The sequence below is a fragment of the Pinus tabuliformis genome, chromosome 3_2 (assembly GCF_031772625.1).
Source record: "Pinus tabuliformis cultivar Carrire ecotype Pingquan chromosome 3_2, CPIR1, whole genome shotgun sequence".
Classification (NCBI taxonomy): Eukaryota; Viridiplantae; Streptophyta; class Pinopsida; order Pinales; family Pinaceae; genus Pinus; species Pinus tabuliformis.
The window spans coordinates 174,508,509-174,516,767 of record NC_142302.1 but is presented as its reverse complement, the minus strand read 5'-3'; positions in this window follow the sequence as shown (position 1 = coordinate 174,516,767).

Genomic DNA, 8,259 nt, shown 5'->3' with positions numbered 1-8,259 from the left:
GGTTTCCTTTCCATAATTATTCTACCAAGCCCGAAAAATAACAACTCTAAACTTGGTATATCCCTAACTACTACTATCCCATTTATTTTAACAAGCCTGGGTTAGTTTATGCTCAAAGCATTCAATTTTAGAGAGTCTGAAATTACTCAAAGAAGACTCCAGGGGTTGTCCTTTTATGTAAACAATCTATCAAGTCTAGATAAAGGAATAAACTTGCACTTGATATATTTCCTCTTTATTCTATGTGGGTCTAAGGAGAAAAATAGAATGAAACCCATTGTTATATATATCTATATCTATCTATCTATCTCTATATATATATATATATATATATTGAAGAACTAGAAGGAGTTGGGTCCTCCTTGTTAATCAACTCCATCGCTCGATTTTTCAAAAGAGTTTGTAGAAATTCTTGCGTAGAAAGTGTTCAATGATAAACCTTCAATCTATATCCATCTACCACAATGGAAGCCTGATCATCATCAATGGTCTTAATTTTAACTGAGACATTATCAAAAATTTCTTCAACTTCATAGGGTCCTAGACATCTAGTTGGGAATTTCCCTTGAAGTGTTGAATTTACACTCATACAATAATGCCCAGTCTCCTAGTTGAAAGGTCTTTGGTCTTATTTTTTATATATTTATCATGTCAGTGAGCTCTTTGATCCCGTACCAACATAGTCCTCTGGAGAGCATCCTACCTGATCTCATCATGTTCATTTAGTTGAAGTACTCTGTTTCTGAGCTTCATTCAAGTCCATCCCTAATTCGACAACAATCTAAAAGGTCTTTACCTAAAATTTGATGGGTAGCAATACCTGCTTCCCATAAACCAGTTTGTAGGGAGTATATCCAGTCACATTTCTCCAAGTTATTCTATAAGCCCATAGTGCTTTTGGTAACCTGTTAGCACAGTCTCCATGATGAAGCTGAATTGTTTTGGTAAGAATAGACTTTAGAACTTTGTTGGAAGATTCTACCTGACCATTAGCCTAGGTATTGTATGGTGTAGACTTGCGGTGCTTAATTTGGTATGATTCAGTGATAGATTTTACCAGCTTGGAAGTAAATTGTGTCCCCTGATCAGTGAAAATTTCTCTAGGTATGCGAAAGTGGGTGAATATGTATTCAAAGATAAATTTCACAACAGATTTTTCACTAGCAGTATATAAGGCTTTGGCATCAAGCCATTTTGTCACATAATCAATACAAACTAGAATGTATCTCTTCTTCCTAAACATAGGAGAAATAGGTCCTATGAAATCGAATGCCAACTTTTCAAATGCTCAATTGATACCTGGGTCTGAATAGGCATCTAATCAGCTGAGATTGGATTTCCCATTCTCTGGCATTGAGCATCACAGCTAGTACAAACTTTTTAGCATATTTAAAAAGGGCGGGCCAATAATAGCCCGCATTCAACACTTTGTAAGTTGTGCTTTTATCAACAAAATTCCCACAACATGGCTCATTATGACAAGCTTTCAAAACATCATACATCTCATATTCTCTCACACACTTCCTCACAATTAGATCAGGTCTAGTGCGATACAAATCACCTTTAATCCAAGAATAATTGGCACTCAACTGAACAATTTTGTGCTTCTCCCTAGCAAATAAATTTTGTGGCAGCTTGCATGACACCAAGTAGTTGGCCACATCAATGAACCAAGGATTATGAGTAGAAATGGAAAATAGATTCTCATCAGTGAAGTCATCCTGGACTAGAGAAACATCTTGTGAAATGTTCATTCTCGACAAAAAGTATGCCACTGAGTTATCTCATCTAGGCCTGTCAATCACAACAATATTAGATTCTTGAAGTAAAAGTAATCATCTTGTAACTCTACCATGTATAATAGGTTTATTCATGAGGAGTCTAATAGTAGAGTGTTCCGTGTGCACAAATGTATCATAGCCAGTGATATAATGCCTAAATTTATTAATGGCATGGACTACAACTAACAACTCCTTTTTAGTAACAGTGTAATTCAATTCTACAGGTGAGAGATTTTTGCTAACAAAATAAATAACATAAGGGATTTGATTTTCTCCCTGATCCAACACAACTCCCATGGTTGTATCTGATGCATCTGTACGAATGAGAAAGGGAAGAGACCAATTAGGTACCCTCAATATTGGTGTAGTTGAAAGCCTTTCTTTTAGTACCTAAAAAGTAGTTTGAAAATCAATATCCCATGAAAAGTCAACATCTTTAGCCAATAACTTAAACATGGCAACAACAAGTTTAGTAAATTTTCGATGAATATCTATAGTATCTTGCATGCCCTAGAAAACTTCTTACTTCTTTTTGTGAGGTTGTGACTGGGATTTGTAAGATTACTTCGATTTTTGTAGGATCAACTTTTATTCCAGTTTGTGAAACATGGTGACCAAGTTCAATTCCTTCACTTTGCATCATTTTGCACATTTCATCACTAAGAGTTAGATGAGTTTCCTAACAACGAATCAATACTTTTTCTAAATTATCCAAATCCTCTTGAAATTCATTCCCATATACTGTAAAATCGTCCATATAAACCTCCACACAATCATGTATGAGATCAACAAAAATGGCTAGTACAACTCTTTGAAAAGTGGTTAGAGCATTGCACAAGCCAAAAGGAAGAACTATGTAGGCATAAGTACCCCAAGGACAAGTGAAGGTGGTTTTCTCTTGGTCTTCTAAGGCTATTTGGATCTGATTATAGCCATTGAACCCATCTAAAAAGGAAAAATACTTCTTTCCAGATAAGGTATCCAACACTTGGTCAATGAAGGGTAAAGGAAAGTAATCTCTCAAGGTAGCTTTATTCAACTCCCTATAGTCAACACAAATTCTCCATTTTCCACTCTTTTTTCAGAATGACTAATAAGGGAGATATCCATTTACTATCAGAGATGGGATATATAAAATTGGCACTCAACAACTTTTGGAGTTCTTGTTTAACAATTTCCTTGAGAGTTGGGTTCATTCTTCTTTGGGGTTGCCTCACTAGTTTGATCTCTTCATTGGTGTAAATGTGGTGGGTACAAGTGTCACGATAAATTCCTTTCATATCTAATTAGTCCCAAGCAAATGCTTCAGACTGTTTTTGGATCATTATTATTACATGCTTCTATTGTTCCGCACTTAAATCAATACCAATATATAATATTCTACCAAGACTAATTTCAACAGGCTGAACACCTAATTCTCTATTCCCCCCCATGGCTGCAATAGTAAAATATGTGAAAATAGCAGGATAAAAAGTTTCTTGAAATTCAAAACTGAAAACATGATTATAACCATTAAAGAAACATGATACGTAATACATCTTTCTTCTGATAAGAATTGTTGAAGGACATGCTCTTTTGTTTTCTCTTGAAGTCCTCTTGACTACTCTAAAGTTAATAAAGGCAGCATGCATTCTTCTTCTCCATAAGGGGTTTCCAACCAAGAGGGAATCTCATTTGCCAATTGAGTAGGTGTAAAAATAGCCAAATTTTGAACTTGAAATCCATTCAAAATTGTCATTTCTCCAGTTTTGCAACCAATAAAGGCATCAACAGTAGCTAGCCATGGTCTACCCAAAACTATTGGGTGTCCTGGTTTAGTGGTTTTGGGAGGGATCACTACAAAATATACCAGATATTCCCAAGAATCCACAATTACTACCATATCTTCTAAAAGTTCAATAGGCTTAAAAATATGTTTGTCTGCCAACTCTAACACAATAGGTGTGGGTCTTATCTGGTTTAGTTGCAGTAGGGTCATAGTATCAATGGTCATTGCATTAATTGTTACCCCTAAATCCACTAGAATGTTAGGTAGGAAAGTTCCATTTATTCCTGTAGTTACTATTGGATTCCCTGGATCAACATATTTTGGTGGCAACCTTGATATCATTTCAGAAATTTGGCCAACTACCTTAATGATTTGGTTATTGTTTTTCTTCCTTCTTAGTTTCTTTATACAAGATCCCTAATAATCTTAGTGTATATGGGTATGTCTTTAATAACCTGAAGTAAAGGGATCTCTATATAAATGTTTCTTAATTATGATTCCAAGTCATATTCCACAGGTACTTCAAATTTATTTACAAGCAATCTTTCAAGAAAATGAGGTTCTTTAGGTTCCAATTGTTCCCATGGTTCTTTTATTACATTATTTTTGTCAGTTTCTATTTTTTAAATTTTCATTTTCTATTTGGGGATCCTCCTCTTAGATAATGACTGTAGATTTAATTTTATTTAACACTTTCCTACACTGTAGTTGGATTTCATTTACATGAAAAAAAGTAATGACATTGGTGGGGAAATCTACAGTTCTATATTTTTCACAGGTTGAGGAGGCCTATTATTAGGATTAGGTACATGTTGTGTAGGCAACTGAGTTGGTCTTGGAGGATTTGAATTAAATGGTTGTTGCATTTGTTGTGATGGTTGATTGGTACCTTGAGGTAATGGGAGTGGTTGTTGTGGTGGTGGTAATGACAATGTGGGTTGTTGGGGTGTAGGATATGATGGATTATACCCTTACTGAAATTGAGGGACAATAGGTGCATATGGTGCATAGGTTGGGTATTGTGGGTGATATTGGGAGTATGAGGGTGATGGAAATTAAGGTTGATAGACGTTCCCATGGGGATTCCCTCTCCAACCTTGACTCCATGGTGAATTTTGAGGTGATTGAGTTGGCCATGGAGAATAGGGTGTTTGAGGATTCCATGTTTGGTGTTGGGGATAAGGTTGCATATTAGGGCCTTTCTATGAGTTGAGATTTGGTGCCCTCCATGGTGGTCTTCTAGGAGGATGGGAAGGTTCACTTGTTTTAGCTCCTCCTTTAAAAATGGCTTGTAATCCTCGTAAGGAAGGCCATGCCTCAGTTGAATGATCATGTGTACAAATCCCACAAACCTCCACTACATATACATGACACTCTCTTTTAGCATGTTTCTTTCTGCACTTGGGACAAAATATGACCAAAGCGACCTTTATTTTTCCTATTTTTACTTGATCTTAAGAGTGTCCAATTGATCACTAATGGTGTTCAAGATATCCATTTTATTTTTTTCTAAAATATTCTCCAATTCTATTCGAGTAACTCCCCTTGAACATGTTTAAAAATTCTTGCCACATAGTCTCTTTGCTTTAAATATATATATATATATATATATATATATATATATATATAATTTGTTGTTGTTGTAATTTTCAACATTTAAAAAAAAAGTGACATTAAAAGCCAATAAAAATCAATCTTTTTTGTACAAAAAACACCCTGAAAACAAAAATTGTTGATAATGGTATAATGATTTTATTTTTTTTTTTTTCTTTGGGTAATTTTTCAACATTTAAAAAAAATGAAAGTAAAAGGCAATAAAAACTATTTTTTTGTTTGTGCAAAAATTACCTGAAAACAAAAAATGTTGATGCTTGAATAACCTCTTTTTTTTCGAGGTAAAATTTCAACATTTTTAACAAAGAAAATATAAAAAATTAAAATTAAAAACATACAATTAAAAAAAACAATAAAACAAAATCAATATCCTTGATATATATATATATTAAAAAAAACAAAATTAAAACATGGCCCCATGGGCCTTGGGTGGGGAAATCTGATTCTCCCTGCCGAGGTTCGTGTGGTTGTGGCGCTAGACATGGTGGAGAGGGGGGCACATTAAAATAATTAAAAAAAATAAGTTGAGAAAAAAACACTAAAAAAAAATAATGAAACAATAACTGAATAAATTAAAAAAAACACACATTTAAAAAATTTGAAATTAAAAAAAAAAGAGTAAAAAATATTTGGAAAAAAAAAATGTAGCCCCATGGGGTTGGGCAAGGTTGGTAGTTGTTGCGGGCTACCCCATGGCCCTGGGAATCCCTCGCCCAGGGTTATGGGGTGGCCGGGCTAGGTGGGGGTGGCAACTGCCGTTGCCTCACGGTCCTAGGCGGGTAACGACTTTTTTACTTTTTTTTTTTAAATGTTTTTATTTTTATTTTTATTGTTATTATTTTTTAATTTATTCCTTTTTATGAATCTATTTGATTGATTATATATATATATATATATATATTTTTTTTTAAATTGTTTTTATCGGTTTTTAATTTTATTTTAACACATTTTTTTTAAATACGTGTTTTTCTTTTAAATTTTTATTTAATGTTTATTATTATTATTATTATTATTTTTTGCAACTTATATATATGTTATTATTATATATATATATATATATATATAATTTTTTTTTTCAATGTTTTTTTTTAATTGTATTTTTTTGTTTTTAATTTTTATTTTCGTGTATTTAATTTTGTATTTTTTTAATTGTATTGTTTTTTTTTTGATGATGATGATGATGGTTAACATCCACTGAGACCAAACTTTGGTTTATCGGACCTAAAGAAACAGATTATTTAGTTTGATTTAAGATTTTATTCCTATGCTCAAAAAGCTCGGAGAGAAGCCTCCCGAGCTCCCTGTAATTTTGACATCGTAAAAGGCTAGGAAGGTCAGTATTGCAACAAAGATTTTGAAATTGAGATCTAATGTGGTTGTACATAGGGCACTCTAAGAGGAAGAGATTTTCATCCTCGATGTTCGTATTCTCACAGAGATGGTAGAACCTTTCCATCCATGGTGTTTTAGGAACTGCCCAATGACCCGTTTCACTATGGAGCTCATGAGAGTTCGTTCTAATCTTGGCTATATTAATTTTCTTCTTTGAACTAGTTAAAACATAGAGATACTTTTGATCTTCTAGGGTGGGGTTGATGACCTCCTTATAATATCTTAATTTTCTTTTAGCTGCTAAATCTTTCTCACACCACATTTTTTCTTTGAACTTAGAAGTAACAATATTTTTAATGTTATTAATGTTTTGCAATGCAACATTCTCGTCGATCTCCCAATGGTTTAACCAGGCCCTGGTGTCTTTATACCAACCTCGTTTGAGCCTTAGGTGGTTTTGGTTGGAATTTAAAGCTAGCTTAGGAAGTCTATGGTCTCTTATGTTATTGAGTTTGTGCTTGTACAACAGAAGCCTAGTCATAGCTAGGCTCTCGATAGGGGAAAGACCCACTTCTATAAGGAGAATACGATAGCTTGTGTTGCTTTTAATTTGGAGGTTATACGTTATAAAACGCTTCTGGATTTGCTCAATCTTTCTTCAAGATTCTCTAGAGATGCTACAACCCCATACCTCACATCCATATAAGATAACTGGAGTGACTAAAGTTTCAAAGAGGAACTTCTTTCTATCCCACATTACGAGGTTTGACATTTTACAATTATTTTCAAGACCAAAATAAGCTTTCCATCCCCCATAATCCTTTTCTCAATGCTATAGTTCCAGTTGAGCTTTTTATGAATATCAATTCCTAGGTACTTGTAGGAAGACACTTCCTCCAAGTTACTATTGCCATACATAAAATTAGCGTAAGTGTCCTTCTTGGATTTGATAATCATAACTTTTGTTTTGTAAGTGTTAACAATCATACCCATGGTAGAGTAGAAATCCTTAAGAAGTATAAGTTGCTTATCAAGATCAGATGGGCACCTTGTGAGAAGATCAATATCTTCAATGTAGAAAAGAAGGATGATGACTATCCTAGCTAAGATCGTGCCAGCACATCTTGCTTCCTCTAAACAACCTTCTAGCTTGTCGATGTAAATGCCAAATAGGGTAGGGGAGAGGGGGCAACCTTGTTTAACTCCGATATTACAGTTAATATCTTTCGACCATCCCTCATTTCTCTTTAACTTATTAATTGCATGTTTTATTTATTTTTTACAATTAATTTATGTTACTTTTACTTAAAATTTTATCTGAATCATTTTTTTGAAAAAAAAAACTTCAAATGTCATCATCTTTTAATATAAAATTCGTAAAATTTTCATAAAATTTGCCATTTTTCTAACATTTTTATTGAATTTTTTCATATATATATATATATTTTGTAACATGTCATTTTTAGCGAAAATGTCATGAAATACTTTTTTTTTTTTAATTATATCTATATGTAAAATGTATATTTTTTGTCGAGTGTTTACAATTATTATTTTTTATTAATAAAATAATTAAAAAAGTTAAGTTGAAAAAAAACATTAAAAAACAATGAAAAAATAATTAAATAAATTAAAAAAAACACATTTTAAAAATGAAATTAAAAAAGAGTAAAAAAATATTTGAAAAAAAAAACATTAAAAAAAAACATAGCCCCGCAGGGTTGGGCAAGGTTGGTAGTTGTTGTGCGCTACCCCACTACCCTCGGA